This window comes from Meleagris gallopavo, chromosome 1 (genome assembly GCF_905368555.1).
Source record: "Meleagris gallopavo chromosome 1, MGAL_WU_HG_1.1, whole genome shotgun sequence".
In the NCBI taxonomy this organism is placed as follows: domain Eukaryota; kingdom Metazoa; phylum Chordata; class Aves; order Galliformes; family Phasianidae; genus Meleagris; species Meleagris gallopavo.
Window position 1 is genome coordinate 81140474 of NC_139404.1, and position 16286 is coordinate 81156759.

At 44.4% G+C, this 16286-nt stretch overlaps 1 protein-coding gene across 16 annotated transcripts in view; it reads left to right on the plus strand.

Moving 5' to 3' along the window:
* Positions 1–1584: 1584 nt before the first annotated feature.
* The window catches only part of ZBTB20 (zinc finger and BTB domain containing 20), a 455562-nt gene continuing 440860 nt past the window's right edge, over positions 1585–16286 (plus strand). For 14 of the 16 annotated variants that reach the window (XM_085237458.1, XM_085237517.1, XM_085237467.1 and 11 more), the window contains exon 1: positions 1585–1963. The gene's annotated coding sequence lies outside the window, so the exon portion shown is untranslated. The remainder of the gene's footprint in view (positions 1964–16286) is intronic. The other 2 variants (XM_085237501.1, XM_085237451.1) reach the window with 1 other exon arrangement.

A 16286-nucleotide genomic window follows, 5' to 3' on the forward strand; every position in this document is an offset into this window, starting at 1 on the left:
AACTTGTAGAGCTGTTTCCATGTACTTCAGATGTGCATTTAGCTAAATCTTACTGAAGGAGTTGAACTAAGTCACCTAATAGAGCTTTTTGCTCTTTGTATTTTATTCTAAGGTAAAAAAGGCAGTGTTTTGAGTAAGGTGTTAAAGAAAGTTAACTATTTGAAAAAAATTGCTTATTTTTTTTTCTGTATTTACTGTGCATCTATATGAAAATGGGCTGTTTCTAAGCAAAATACAAAAACGTGTAGCAGCTAGCAGCGAACAAAACTAATCGAATTCACCAGTCACCAGTCTGGTTAATATTATAAAGCCTGCACATGATTCATGAAGGTATGGCCTGCCTCAGGGTACAAATCCATGAATCTAGGGAGTTTACCTGTCTCTTTTAGTAAGTAGGCTATCCCTTTTCGATCACTACAATTTAGGCATATATTGCCTAATAATAAATGTGATAATAAAAATGCATTTGGGGAAGTAGGATGTTGTAATAGAGCTTTGGATCAAAAACAGATTAGTTTTACTTAATTTTAGCCATCCTCCAGCTCGCTGCCTCACCTCGTCATGTTCTGTAGGCTCCCTCTTCATTTAGGGGCATGGGGAGCTGGGCAGAAGGGCTTTTTAGAGGTGCCTGTCTCTCCACCAACAACAGGGAGAGCCTACACGACTGCTTCAGACGGGACGCTTAACTTTTAGTTGACTGTGAGTTACTCGAGGTAAATTCCCTGTTAAGCATCAAGAGATTTGGATCCTCATTTGTTTGTCCACTGATTTTCCACATCCCTGGAGGCGTTCAAGGCCAGGTTGGATGGGGCCCTGGGCAGCCTGAGCTGGTGGGGGGCAGCCCTGCGCACGGCACGGCATTGGAGCTGGGTGGGCTTCCAGGACCCTTTCAACTCAACCATTCTGTAATTCTGTAACTGTGATTCTGTGAATCTATGATTCATAGCATAGCCATTATCACTTAACTTTTTTTTTTTTTTTCCCCCTTGAACCCAGTTTCTCCAAGTAAAATAATAATTCCCTGCTGATGAAGTTGTTGGAGGAGCTTAGTCCGAGGGTGAAATCCAGGCACAAAACCTTATTTTGCCATTTTCATCATTAGAATCAACAGAATTCCTGTGACGACGTAAGTTTACGTATGACGAGAGGCAGGGCTGGGTGAAAATTATTTTGAAAGCAGTGTAGATATGAGTGTGTATTGTAAAAATGAATGAAGATGTAGCAGTGAGTGACTGTGTGCGCTGGCTCCCCGGTCTTTTGTCTGCGCACCTTGCTGCCAGCCTTTCTCCATCCAAAGAACACGAGGAGTGGGGTGAGCGCGTGCGAAGCCAGCCCTCTGTTTTAACTACCCTCGGCCTGTTTGGGAGAGCGTGAGAGATTGATGTCTGCTCACGGAACACCGCGCGCTGGATGCGTTGCACCTGTTCAGACATAAGCACGCTATTACAGATGCTGGGGAAAAGGTTCCCGATCCACGCGGGGACGTATCTGGGGAGGGGGTGTCCGATTGTTTACAGGGTCCCTCCTCTCCGAGCCCCGCCGTCCCCTATTGTCTAGGGAGCCGAGCTCCGCGCCCGGCCCCGCCGCGCACCTCCCTGCCCGCAGCGAGCGGAGCCGGCGGGCGGCGGGGAGGAAGGTGCGGCGGGGCCGCCCCGGAGCCCAACCTGTTGCTGCGGCGGCCGAGCGGGGAAGGAGGGCCGTCGGCCGCCCCGGAGGAGGGCTTTGTCTGCGCCCGGCTCCGCTCCCCCCCGCCGCCGCTCCCGCTCCCTCTGCCCGCCCGCTCTCGCTCTCGCTCTCCCTCTCGCTGTGGTTTTTGTAAGGTAGGTTGCAGCGCGTGTGTGTGTACACAACATCGAGAGCAGGAAAATGGACTCATTAGGGAGGCAGGCGGTCGGGAGCGCTCGCGCTGTAGTGCCGGGGAGACGGAGGCTATGAGGAGGCAAACTGAGGACGGGGGAACAAGGTAGGCCAGCCAACTTTTGGAAAAAAACGGGGGGGGGCGGGGGGGGAAAGCCCGAGCCCCGCTCCGCTGCGCCCGGCGGCACTTCTTTCTCCGGCCCCCCCACCCGGGCTTTAATTTAGAGATGCAAGTTTGGCAGAGCCCAGTGCCAGCCCGCGGCCGGGACCACCGCGCCGAGGCCTGACCCCTGGAAACGTGCTTCCCCTCTCCACTTATCTCAGGGTGTGCCCCCTACGATTCACTTTAATCACTTTCTCTTTTTTCTTTTTTTTTTTCCTTTTTTTTTTTTTTTCTTTCCCCGATGGCGAAGGAAACAAATGCGTTTGTTTTCCAACACCGCTTCCAAGTAAATCAATATCTCGCACTCCTGTGAGCAGCCCTCCCCGCCCGGCTCGCCGCTTTCCTCCTCTGTTTATGCACTTCCATCTGTCCGTCCATATATCATCTCCTCCTTATTTACCGCTAAATGGGTTTTATTACTATTTGCCGACGACTTCTGCCCGCAGCGCCGGCGACGGGGGTGAACGGGGACTCTTTGTTGTGTGGCTATATGTCGGCTATAAGTTTGAAGTCCAGGCTCGTCATGCGTTAAAATAAAAGCAGAAAAGAGAAAGAGGAGAAAGCAGGTTCCACTCCTCCTGACAGGGCTTTATCCGGAGGTTTTGTTGTTTGTCTGTTTGCCTGCGGGGGCGGAGGGGGTTAATTCGGGTGATCGTACATCGACTTTTTCCTCTCGGGTATTTTTAACGTCTATTTTTCATTATTAGTATTTTTCCAGTTTCCTTTCCTGGGCAGAAAGGAGACGCAGATCGCAACTTTTGTCTCTCGGAGCTGATGTCACGTTATGGAGGCATCGCCGGGTTCGGAAGGACCCAAACTTTGGCGGAGGGAGTTGGTATCCTCAGCTGCCCCCCACCCTCCGCTCCGCGCTTCCGTCCGTGCCGGCGGGGACGGCAGGGGGAAGGGAGGGGATATTTTTTACAGCGGTGGCAAATTATGAAATCTATCGAGCCATTTTGTCCAGCACGAGTAACTATTTATTTACCTTTTTTTTTTTTTTTCTTTGAGCAAATATTCCTGCTTATTTGTCATTTCAGACCTTGAAGCTTTCCTCTGAATTAATCCTTATTATATTATATTTTTTTTTTTTTTGTGGTTGGGGAGGGATGTATGATGCATTTCATCTCCCACTGAGCACTGTCGAGTTTTGGAGCCCAGATTTACTGTGGGTTCTCAGGGCTGCTCACAGTGATCCATTTGAAATGGTCCTTTTATGTGAGCTCCTGTCAGTGCTGGCGGAGGGCTGAGCTGCTGCTCTGCCGGTGACGGAGAGAGAGGAGAAAGGACTGAGGCAGCCGTGGAAGTGAGTTACATAAAATGTTCAGGAGAACCCGAAGTAATTATGTAAAATGGACGCTGATCGGTGGAGGTCTCTCCACAACAACAATCACCTTTTTAAAGAGAAAATAATTTATTTAATAGCGAGAGGCTGACTTCTTTAAAAAAAAAAAAAAAAAGAAAAAAAGCATTAGGCCTTCCTCTTAGCACAAAGAAGTGCATAGAGCAGTATTCCCAACCCACCTGGGACTGCCTCGGAGATCCTCCGAAACCTTTGAATCCTTTAAAATATTTCTTAAAAATCCCTCTTTTATTTTATTTTATTTTTTTTTTTTGCAGCCAGTGCAAACTTCTGCTGCCAACAGGTTTTTGTGGCTGTTGTTGCGCTGTTTTTCTCGCTGTCCTTTAACTTGCAGCTCCCCGGTTGCAGCTGAAGTGCCTCCCCGCTGAACAAACTAAGTTAATTGAAATCCAGAGCAGCACATCTATTCACTGGCACGACAACCGCACAAACTACTTGCTCCATTTTATCCAAAGCTTTATTCCAGAACCTGAGCGAAACTTTTCAAGGTTTTCTCTATCACTGTGCCAAGAACTGGTGGCTCGTCTCTTAGCTGGGGAATGGCATTCATTGATTGCTTCCCCCCCCCCCCATCCCCCCCTTTTTTTTTCTTTCTCTTTTTTTCTTTTCTTTTCTGCTTTTCACTCGGGCTTCTACATTAATACTTTGTTGATAGAACTCCAATGCACTCATGGCTTTGCACTGCCTTTCCTCCCAGAGCTCAGACCTCCAGCTCTGAAGCTGGGACGTGGGGTCCCGAAGGCACTGTGGTCACCTGCAGAGGGAAAGCTGATGTGGCCCCAGGAGGGGTGGCTGTGGGTTCTCTGGGGATGCCCCTGGGGGGGTGGCTGTGCTTTTGGGCTCCTGGTGCATCTTCTGGACTTGCGCAGGTGGGCAGCATCCCACTGGAGGGCAGCAATCCTGGCCCTGGGGGTCTCACCCTTTTGCAGAAGCCCAGCCTCACCTTAATGTTTCAAACAACTTTTAGAATGACTGCGACATACCTCTGCATTTTAGGACACCCCTAAAAGGAAAGAAGCATTTGAGCACAGAAAGAGTTGGAACAGGAGAAATGTTTTTCTGTATGCAGCAAGGTCTCTTTAATCTTAAAAACTTTTTCAGTTGAAGAAATCAGCTTACTTTGAAATGGCATATTCTAAAAAAAAAAAAAATCTTCGCCCTTTTGATGGCACAAAGTCCATCTGCAAACTGGGCACAACGGCAAAGGCTGCAGCATGCTTCAGTAAACTTCAAACCAGCGTGCGATGCTGGGGCTGGCACCCAGCGGGTCCAAGCCCCAGGATGGTGTGGTCTGCAGGGCCGGTGCCCCTGGGAACTGCCTGGCTCTGGGTGTGCATTGTGCGGTGCAGAACAGTGATCCAGCACCCCCACACCAAGGTAGTGCCCTGGAGTGGTGGTTTTGTGCCTCGCCATGCCCTGTGGCCAGAGTCAGCTTGGAGCGGGGCTGCGTGTGTGCTCCTGTGAGACAGAGCGAGGCAGCTGGGGCTGTGTGTGTGTCGGTTTGGGCCGCTGTTTGTTGTGGGTTTGTTGGCTGTGTTTTTTTTTTCCCCCAAATGAGGCCAGAAATGGGGAATAAGGCGGTCAGATCCAAATACCAAACAAATAGCGAGCCAAATTAATTTTAATAGTGGAGGATTTTGCTTTTCTCTTACGGGAGGAAAAAATACGGGGTTTGTTTATTTTGATAAAGGCAGTTGTAGCAATTTCCTGAGTTGGATATATCATTATTGTAAATATTGCTCATGGTTCTCCTATTTTCACATTTTCTTCATAGGCCCGGCTTATTCATAAGGGAAAACAGCTGCAGAAAATTAGAAAAATGTATTATTATTTATATAAAACTTTGATGTAAATAGGGAACAGTGTCCCCCGCTACAGATTTCTGTGGGATGGCTTACAAATCCCATACAAGAAAGATTACGGTCTTAGATAAATTGTTATTTAAATCATTTCAAGAGAACCCCGTTCGTTTTTGCAGGCCATATGAGTCTTTAGTAGCACGGTTTGAATAGGACTTCTGTTTAGAAATGGGTGGCATGCTGTGGCCTTACAGATCTGAGCCGGTTTCACTCCTGTCCCATTTTATAGCGCCCTTTTAGAGGGTGATCCGTGTGGTAAAGAGCTCCGCCTGAAAGAGATTTGTAAATGTTAATGGAAAATTAAACACTGAAATTTAACTTCAAGTTACTTCATCGGTTTGGTTTGGTTTTGTTTTTTTCTTTAGCAAAACTTTCAGAAAACCCAAGCCCTTTATAAACGTTTTTTAAGATTTTTTTTTGATGAAATAATGCACTGGAAATAGTTGTTTTTAAACAATAACTTGTTCCCTCTGTAAGGTTGGCAAGTTCAGTCCGTGCTGCACAGAGAAAAGGATGGCAAATCAAAGTGAAACTGACTTCATTGATTGCTTGAGGGTGGCCCACGAAAATTCTGAAAGTAAACAAACAGCATCATCTATGGAAAATAAATTGGCTTTTTATTCATCTGGCCATTCCAATAATCCCAGCTCCTCGTGGTAAAGAGCAGTGCGTAACTGTGCATCAAGTTTGAAAGTATTGTGGTAATATTTGTACAGTCTTAACTGGAGCAGATTTACATGGGTTGTTCAGAATTTCAGTAAGGAGTGAATAAAGGCAAAAGCTTTCGTCTGGGACAGTTTTTGCTCTGACAGCGTTGCCTGTGTTCCTTGCTATTATTTCTCTTACAAGTTAGCAGTTGGTTCTGACAGCAGCAATCCAGTCCTCTTTAATAGGTAAGTGGCATTTTGGAATGCTTACTTCCACTCCACGTTTCCACGTTTGTATGGCTCAGATGTCCTGTTTCCCCATGTCCCATGAAAGCTTTTTGCCTGTCTGTACTGGTGGCAGCTCAGTCTGAGAGCTGCTCTGCTGGAGTGGTCACTGGGGTGGACAAGACGCCGGTGAGACGCTGCTGCTGGCCTCACATCTACAGCGGGGTAGGAAGGAAACAAGCCCAGCTTCTACCCGTACATAGCAGCCTCTGTGTCTTGAATAGTTAAAGTACAGCAGCGAGGGACTGGGCTGGTTAGATAGGGCTGCCCTTAAAAAATATGCCGTTCCTATCATGGCTGGGGTTTGGCTTTGGTGAGGCGAGGCGTCGGGCCGCAGCCTGCCCTGTGGGGCAGATGCTCACCATAGGAAAAAGCAAGCCAGTAACGGAGCCGGCGCTAGGTGGCACTATGGAAAGAGAGGCCACGGAGTGTGCAAGCACAAAGAGCGAAATGTGGTGGTGCCAAGCAGGAGTCCCTTCCCACCAGCCCCGGGGAAGGCAAGTGTTAGGGCTGCTAGGGCTGCAGTCTGACCTCGCTTGCTCTGCTCCAACCCGGCTCTGCTCCTCAAAAAGAAGCATTCCACAAGTAGCAAGTTCTGCCAATTCAAGCACTGGCAGCGTCTTCAGCACTTCATTCTTAGTGCCGTGCTATACACCTTTCCTTGTGCTGTTGTGAAGTGAGCACAGACCCCATTCTCCAGCCGGTTTGCATGAGCGTTAACAGCAGTACAAAAGCTGAGCCCAAACCAGCACATTCTTCCTCCAGTTTGATACTAGCTCGAATATTGCCATTATATACAATTGTATTAAAAATCCTTCATGACTACCGTGAAGAGAAAGGAACCTGAAGGGGCAGGGCAGGGCGTGTGACCCTTTGCAGAGTGTCTGTGCTCTATCTGTTGGAAACATTTGGCAGGACAGAAGTATTGCCATTCTGTAAGTCACGTCTGTAGATGACCTCTTAATGTTATGCTTCCGTAGTAAATTTATCTTGGGGTTGTGGTGGAGCTAAAAATGCAGGCAGTATGGTGCCATTTGATTCTGAGGTAAACATAGCATGGAAAGTACTGGCTTTTTTTTTCTTTTTTTTTTTTTCCCCCGACCGAAAGACTGACTTTCTGATATCTTACTTCTCTGGTCATTGACAGCTGAAAGTATGATCCATCTCTTGCAGATACAGAAGTGAGACTGGGAAAGTTGCCTTATGGACTTCAGAGTTTTCCTTTCAGCCAACTGAAAGTTAATTATTGATTTCTCTTTCCTCTCCAGGGATCCCTATGCCGTTTACTCTGGCTAGAAAGTTGGTGGTCACAGTGCTGGAATTTGGGAGTCATGGCTGTGTGGCAACATGGGACTTTGCGTTCAGGCAGTCAGGAACAGATTAGATGGAGGCTGAAATGGGGAAGAGAAAAAAAAAGATGTTGGTAAAGCTTCTCCAAGGTTTTATGCAGGGTAGACGTAGAGGCTGTTCTTCATGGCTTTGGCTCCTAGAAATTTGACAGCTAAGTGAGTCGCTGGCGTTAGTGACAGAGAGGAATGCTGACAATAAAGCAAAACCAAACAAGCTAACGGCCCCCCAAACTCATTGTTTAGGCTCAGACACAAGAAAACCATGTTTAACTGCTAATGTGCTCCCTCTGCTGGCTCTGCAAAACGAACGAATGCAATTCCCAGGAGACTCGGCCACACCCGCCAGGACAGCACCCTGCAAAAACTGGGGCTAAGTGAATGGCTTCGAGCATTTTTCTTCCCCTGTATTAACAGGAGAAGCCTTCGTACAAAATGTGCGACAGCTTTATATACTTGGCATGACACACTGAGCATGATCATGAAATCTCAACCCACTAACTCAGACTTCTTTTGCTTTGTTTCCAGTCTCGCTTATATTTAACAGGTGCTTTTTTTCTGCCATTCCCGAAAGTTTGAATTTTTCATTTTGCTGCTGCTTCCTCTAGGATTCTTCCCGTCTGAAGGAGTTTTAAATATGTTCTTGTTGGTGCTTTTGTCGCCCGTTACAGTGCATGTAGGATCTGAAGAAGCCTGAGTGCAGCTAAGGCTTTGGCTGCTTCCAACTCTCTCTGTCCCAGTTAAATCTGCCTGTCAGCTCTGTACCGCTGTGCCCACTTCATCCTGGCCTTTGGCGTGAATAGCGGCTGTTTTTTCGGGATGCTCTCGAACATCCTTCCTCGTTGTGATGCATCTGTATTTCTCTTCCAAACATAGACCCAATTGTTTCATATGTTCCCTGCACAGTGCGTTTTCCCCAGTAGATCTGTTTTAAAAATCCGGCATTTTGTACTTTCATACTATGAAACATTTTGAAGTTCTGGATAAGGCTGAGTGTTGGAGAAAAAGCTGGAGAGAGCTTTATTAATTCCATTAGAATATTTGGAATGTGTGGAAGATTCCTGACACAGTAATTATACAGTGAAATACTGTCCTGTATTTCCTGTATTTTCCACCCTTGAGGACTGTCATAATAAGGAGCCTCATCTTGCAGCCATTGGCACATTGGTGGGAGTTGGCCGTGCTGAGTTGCAGCCGGACTGGGCTTGAGTTCTCCGTGTAGAACAGTGAAAAGTTTCCTCTCTGTGAGTCTCACGCTGCCCATCTAGGTGACTGCTTATTAAATCCTTACCCAATAGGGACAATAAACCAAACAGCCTGGTGGGTAGCTAATTGGCTGGAGTGACTCAAGCCACATATAAATCTCATTTGTACTCAGAACATTGACTCTCTCTGGCCTCATCAGTCTTCCTAGGATTCACTTATTTGGAGATGGCCAGAATAGAATACAAAGAAAATCATTCCTTGCTCTTCTTTCTCAGCGTGTCTCCTAGGGTGCACATGGGATGATTCTCCATTATTTCCCTTTCATAGACCCCGTAGTTTAGGAACGCATCCTCCTGGAACATAAAGCAGGGAGCTGGGCCCCATGTGGGCAGCCACAGCAGAGACATCAGGAAAGCGGAGCAGCGCCAAGAGCAGCTCACCCTCCACCAGGTCCCTTGCCATGAGGAATCGTAGCAGGGGTTGGTATGGAGATGGCTTGCCCTCCTGCTGTACCTGCTTTGGGGATAAATAGAGAATTCAGCGCCTGGGGCTACCAATCTGGCACCTTTTGCTAGTACTAAGCTAATGATGTGATTAGGACCAATACACGTTTTCAGCAAAGGCCCGGCCTCTGCTGACTCACGGCGAACTGCTTGAAGCCCAAACACTGTTTTGTTTTTTTCCAGCATTTCATAAAAACGCTGCTTTTATTTTCCTCTCCGAGCCACGGCCAAGTTCTGAAAGCTTCAAAACCTGCTCCAACCAGATAGTAAAAGTGCGTTTTTAAGATACTGACGTTTCCTAAATGAGTTGGTCTTTTCTGAGCTATATCAACTTCAAATCATTTATCCACTAAGTCAGTCGAGCTCAGCCTGAAACATTTTGCTGCTGTGAAAGCAGCTGCTCCTGAATGAGGTTAAAAGCCAGTTGTGCTCCTGCAGTACATTTGGCTTTGCTATACCTTGTGCTCGGCAAGAAAAAGCTGAGGCTTTTTCTCTGGTGCAGGGCTTTTTTTTCCTGCTAATCTCTGAGTCCCTTTTCACAGGAGACAGGATCCCATTCAAAGCTTTTCTTAATAGTTTTTAGGCAATTTTTTTAACCTATGTACAAAGATGTTAAATATTTTATTCAGCACTGAGGCATGGAGCAGTATGAGAAATGGCAGTGAGAGCTGCAGTGTAGTAGCTGGAGCAATGTATGCGAGTACATAGGTACTAGAAAGGATAACCCACTGATGATGGACGCAGAAGTCTTATTTTGGTTATAGTTTCTAGTTTTCAATAAATCTCTTCATTTCTCAGTGTCTCAGTTCCACATCTTCAAGATAGGGATAATGGTATTTATTTATTTCTGAGAGCAGTTGGGAGATCGGTAGCCACAGCTTTATCAACTAGTTTTAACACTGCAATAATTTTTCCCTCTCTACTTTTTGTCCCATTGCCCTGAAAGCGCATTGCAGCCTCTTTCTTTAATGGGGTTTCCTTAGACAGTCCAGGTTTTGAACGTGTAGTTTTTCTCATAGAATCATAGGATCATAGAATGTCCTGGGTTCAAAAGGGTCACGATGATCATCTGGTTTCAACCCCCCTGCTGTGTACAGGGTCATCAACCACCAGACCAGGCTGCCCAGAGCCACGTCCAGCCTGGCCTTGAATGCCTCCAGGGATGGGGCATCCACAGCCTCCTTGGGCCAGCTGGAGGTTCTCTGGTGTGTCCAAGCAGAACGTATACCTGAGGTCCTACTTGTTTTATTTTGGAGAAGTTTTCTCCACATGGAGACAAGTGTCAGCATTTGCTTCAGTGGTAGAGATGACAGTAACTGTTTAGCCCTAGACATGCAGACTGTACCATCTCAGGTTAATTTTGAATGAGTTGTGAGCCATACATTGCTACTGCAGTCATCCCTAGATTGCCCTTACCAAACTGCTGTTAGCAACAGAACAGGTGGAGTGAGAGCCATCTTGTCTAGATCACTTCTATATCCACCAGCCACAGGGAAGTTCATTCTGCTACCAAATAATTTTCACTTCACATCTTTTTTTTTTTTTTTTTTTTTTTTTTTTTTTTTTTTGAGGGGAAAAAAAAAAGGAAAATAAAAAGAAAATGAGTTAAAATGAACATTTCTGGAGTTCTCTGGTTGAGACTGGTTGTTTAGTAGCACTGTTGACTGAAAACTGCTTTAAAGGGTTATTGAAATCTAGTTGAGTGATGTTACTATGGAACACTGGCTTCTATATGGGAGAAGGATACAAGTGGAGCATTTAGAAGAGGGGGTTGGGACAATGTGAGCAATAAAAAATAAAAAAAGAGACACAGGCAGGGGGCAGAGCTGCTCAAAGAAAATGAGGACAAAAAGTCTGAAGTTCATGCAAAAAGAGGGGCTATTTTGGTCCCACTGGCAGGAAAGGGAGAAAATGTTAGCAGAGGGATTTGGTTTGAACCGAACCAGAGTGGGGTGGGATGAGGCCACGGCTCTTCTCCCTCAATGGAGCGGTGAACTGGAATAATCATCATACAGCAGTTATCTTGAAAGGACCGTGCTCTTGGGATAAGGAATTCCATGTGAAAGTTCTGAATGTCTGTGTATCTGCTCAGAAGTTTATGGTTCATGTTTTGCCTTAAGTTATGTTTGTGTAAAAGTGGAGTAATTGCTTAAAAATTAGAAGGATCAGCACTGAGCTGAGAGCCAAATTTAGCCTAGTATTTCTAGCTTACTGTCGGTAGTTGGCATCTATCTGAAGCAGTAAAGATGATGCATGATACTCTACAAATGATCGTGGCCAGGAGAAACCTTTCTCTGAGACAACGCTGCTGAATTTGACCTCATTTTTGTTGTTTTCAGTACTGTTTCCCTTGTGGCAGCATGCATAGGTGTATTAAAAAGATTCTTACCAGATTGTTCCTTGAAACTCAAGCTTACGAGGTCCGATGAAAATGCTTGCTTTCAGGTGTTGGTGATTATTCTCATCATACCTAGGCAAAGCCTGCAAACAATTTAACATCCACAAGATCCCTTTTTGTTGTTGTTGTTGATCATTATATTGTTGCGAAAGCTTAAACCTAAAACCTCATGTGATTGTTCTTTTATTTTTTGTTTTGTTTTGTTTTGTTTTGTTTTGTTCTCATTGCCCAAAGAAGAGAAGTGCCAGTTCTGACTAAGTCATTCCTGGGCTTTTTAGGTGAAGGAGTGCCACCGGTAGTTCCCAACAGTGAGCAGTGAGCAGCTGAGTTCATCTTGGGAAGGGAATGCCTACATAAGATTCCAGGACAGTTTAGCCACATATAGCTGCTGATATGAACGAATAACACTTGATGTTTCTGAAGAAACTTATTCAAATATCTCACAGCGTTCAACCAAAGTAATTAGTTTAGTTTTGCTTAGCTCCAGTAGCTGAGTCAATGTTATGATTTCAGTTTCTTAAATCAGGAACTATCGAGGCACGGAGAGAAAGAGGAAGTGATGCCTTCCTTCCTTCCTTCCTCAGTTTATTGTACGAGCAGATAGGACCTGGAAAAGTAAAGACCATGTTCCACAGACAAAGGAAGCTCAAATGAGTCTTGACCATATTAAAACTGTTAATACTTTTTTTTACATCACTGTGGTGTCATAACACATATGCAACTTTTTTGCCATAGGAGTCTTGTACTTTCAGAGTGAGATAAAAAAATCCTACTGTAACTGGAAATCAAGCCCAAACACATTTAATGTGCCCACATGTCATACTTTTAACAGTGGAATTTAAAAAATATGTATGTTATTTTGTTTACTTATTGTATTATTATTTATTGTTACTCTGTTAGCTCAGTTAATATAAGTTCAAAGACTTGTAAGCAGCAAGTAACTTTTGTTTTCCAGTTGGCTTTCCCACATTGAGATCTGTCCCAGTGAGGTACTGAGTTAGATTTGAGCCAATTCTGCCCAAGAAAGAGGTGTTTGAAAACTGTACCAATGTATCACCTCTATATATATACATTAATATATATGTACATTAATAATTATAGGGGAAGATTATACCTTGCTGAAATAAACAGTGGTGTTGCTGGCTTCGTGAAATAGTCGTAAGAAGGGGGATGAAGCTCTGTATTTTAAATAAAGACGAAAGTACTGTCCAGCAGTCACGTTGTTCTGGGCTTCCTGTGTGTATAGCTGCTTGTCTGCATCACTGCTGGAAAGCTCTATGGGAGCTGCAGTAAGTAAAGAGAGGAGAGCCCCTCAGGGTTCTTTGGACACACATATTTGAAGAGGATTGTTACTTGTCTCTATAAACTGTCAATGGAAACAAGGCATATGCAAGTAATAATGGAAGCAATGCAAGTACTGGATTTGGGCAGAGCACAGATGTATTACTGCTGAGGCATTTGTGAGGGAAAGAACAGAGCTGTTTGTACATTCAACCTGAAAACTGTGCAGCAAATAGCTGCATTTAACTTTTTGTTTCCTCAGAATGAGATTCAAATCTGAATTCTTGAAAATTTGCAGGCAAGTTCTTCTTTCCCACGTCCCAAATGCCAAATTTAACGATTGATTGGAAGGACGGCAACAGAAAGTTTTATTAGCCAGCACAATTAATACTTTCTCCTTTTGAGAGACAAATTCATCTAGTTTAGTATGTTTACAGAAGAAAAGGCTGGAATGTACAGCAAGGTTTTTTCTTTATCAGACACATGTGGACTTAGCATCACTGGATATATTTGTGAGATGCTCTAACAAAGAACACTCCTCAGGCATGTCTCATATTTCAAGAATCAAAGGGCAAAGTGAATGAATATCCCTTCTAGGAAATGGATGAACCAGCTTTTTAATATGCAATCTCCAATTGCAGTAATCCTCAAGAAGTTATAAAAGCCAGGATGGAGTCAAAAACCTCCTCTTATTAACCTCTAGAAGGACACAAAGAGCTTTGGATCTCAAGGCTGGTCTGGATGCCAAGTGCACTCCTTAAGTATTCTCAGATTGTCTCAGCGTGCCAATAACTTTTGGTAGATACAATATGGTTCATCCAGGAGATGAAGAGACCAGGTTTACTGGGAGAATTCCCACTCAAGAGAGGCTGATCAAGCTGCTTTGTACAGGGAAGCCAATAAATGCCTTGTTTGTTTGTTTGTTTTCTCTCACTGGAGATTTTTCCCTGCTATCCTTTCATTTATGCATAATGACCCGTTTCATAGATTGAATGGTCTCTGAGATTTGTTTGCCTCTGCTTGTAAGCATTGGTCCTATGAGAGACGTTCCTCAAGACAATTGCATTTGAATGCTCTTACCTTTTAGGGCACTTAGATCCAGCTTACCTTCTGAACTCAGATGTAGGGAAATTCTGCAGATTATGTTTGCCTCTGCTTGCTACTATCTCAAAAAAACCCAGCAACTTTGTTTCCTCATTGAGCATTTCCACCCTTATACATTTACTTACATAATTGAGCTTCTACGTTATTGTTTGTATGTTTCTTTCTTTCTCTAATTTGCTGAGATGCAACATTTGCTGTATATAATTAGAACACGTGTATTCTTCTCAATTCCAAAGCAGTGCTTTATACAGCATTCCATTTTTCCTTTGAGATGCTATGAACCATATATATCTACCTGGGTTTTGGGAAAAGGTGGGCTAAAGAGTCAACAGCTATGTAAACATTAAGTTAGCAAACCCAGTGGATACTTATTTTTTAACCGTTTTATTGAACTCATCTTTTTGTAGCCCTTCCTCCTACCATGATGGGTCTAACTGATTTGCTTAGGTGGAAGTTTTTCAAAGCTTCAAACATACTTAGAGATCAACAAGGCAAGAGCATCTTGGGAACTTGAAGAACTTTTTTGTATCTTCTCTTTTGACATCTGTATATTTGACTTTAACAAAAGCAGCATAGTAAACTGAGCAAATGGAGTAGTGTTCAGTTTGCTTGCTTATTTTCAGCCTGAGCAGATTGTGTACCTGCTCCTTGTGGCAGAAAGGGCCATATGCCCTGGCTCCTTCTCTGATGTGTGATCTTGCTGTGGATGCACAACAGAATGGAGCTGGGCAGAATTCAGTCATGGTGCACTGAATTTTCTCACGTGATACAGATGTAATGTCCATGCTCAGGAGCTTCAAAGCTTCTCAAAATCGCTGAATTTACTGTGAATGCACCAGAACTGATTGGGTTGGTTGAAGTGCATCCCACATGACCTTTCTTGGCTGCATCTGTGTAAATCCTGCGCTCGCAAGGGATTGGGTCTTCCTTGATGAGTGTCATCAGGAATAGGTCATGAGTGAGATCAGTTGTCCGTAAACAAAGGCCAAGCATGCTTAGAACAATCTTCAAACACTGATTTTTTAAATTTTTTGAATCAGGTACTGTTTATATTGACCTTCAATAGTGTTTCTGGAAGAAGTGAAATAATGTAAATAAACTGACTTTTTAGGCCTTGTTACTCATACAGGTGCTTCACTCCTCTGTTCCCCAGCTCTAAAGTGGAGTGACGGAAGGATATTCTTCATGCCTTGAAGCTTAGCAAACACTTTGCCAGGCGCTCAGAAATCTTTAGGTGAAAAAGCCTAGTGATGAAACAGTGATTATTGCCACATTTACCTTCTCTTAGTCTGGCAGGAACAAGCAGAGAACTCAAACATTTGTGTTACCATGAGAAACGGAGACATGTTCCTTTCAAAAACTTTCCCGGTGAGGTGGGTAGCCTTTCATGTTGTCTGGAAGTTTCTCCACAGAAATGTCTTCTAAAGCTGTAAACCTTTCCCTCTGTATAACTGTTTTGCCTGATCACCTCATCAGTGGAAGAATACAGAAGTGAAACAAAGGAGGGAAGTACTAAAAGCAAATTCTGACTACTTCAAACTTCGTGTTCCAGCGAGACCAGTGGAAGTTTGAATGCCAGTCCAGGGTTGCAGTTAGCTTTCTGGGTAGTAGGGAATGAGCAGAGCTTGTGGTATGGGTAGAGAGGAAAATGAGATGAGCAAGTAGTGACTGTGTGGAGTGACTGGAGGAGCTGTATGTAGTTGACAGTGTGGAAACACGGCTGTGTCACGATGAGGGACATTGCTGTGTTCGTACCTTACCACCTAACAGGATTTAGGGTAGAGGTAATCTAAGTAAGATGGAAACAAAGAGTGAGAAGGAAATGGAAGGTCCTGTGCTACAGCAGCCAACGTTGGGGTGCCTGTGTTTATTCTTGAGTTCGTGGCGGTGCTGAATATCGTTGGGGCAGTGCCGTGTGGAGTGTTCTCGGTATAAATAGAATCCATAAATAGTTTTGCAGAGAGTTGGGATTTTATTTTGCTTGTGAAGTTGGACTTACTGTGACTCTTGGCTCTGCCATTTCTTTCCTTACCTTATTGCTGGGATAAAGTTTATATTGCTTAGCCTGAATTCGCGTATATATTAATACGCTTTCATCTCTTTCTCTGTTGCTTTGTTTATCTGTCTCTGTCTATCTCTGTGTGCGCCTGCTGCTTGTCTGCCTGCCAGTTTTTTCTTTGTCTCTATCACTTCATCATTGAACCCATCTGTGTAGAAAATGGGATATTTGGCTGTCTTGTATTTTTTTTTATTATTTTTTTTATTCGTGTCATTTTG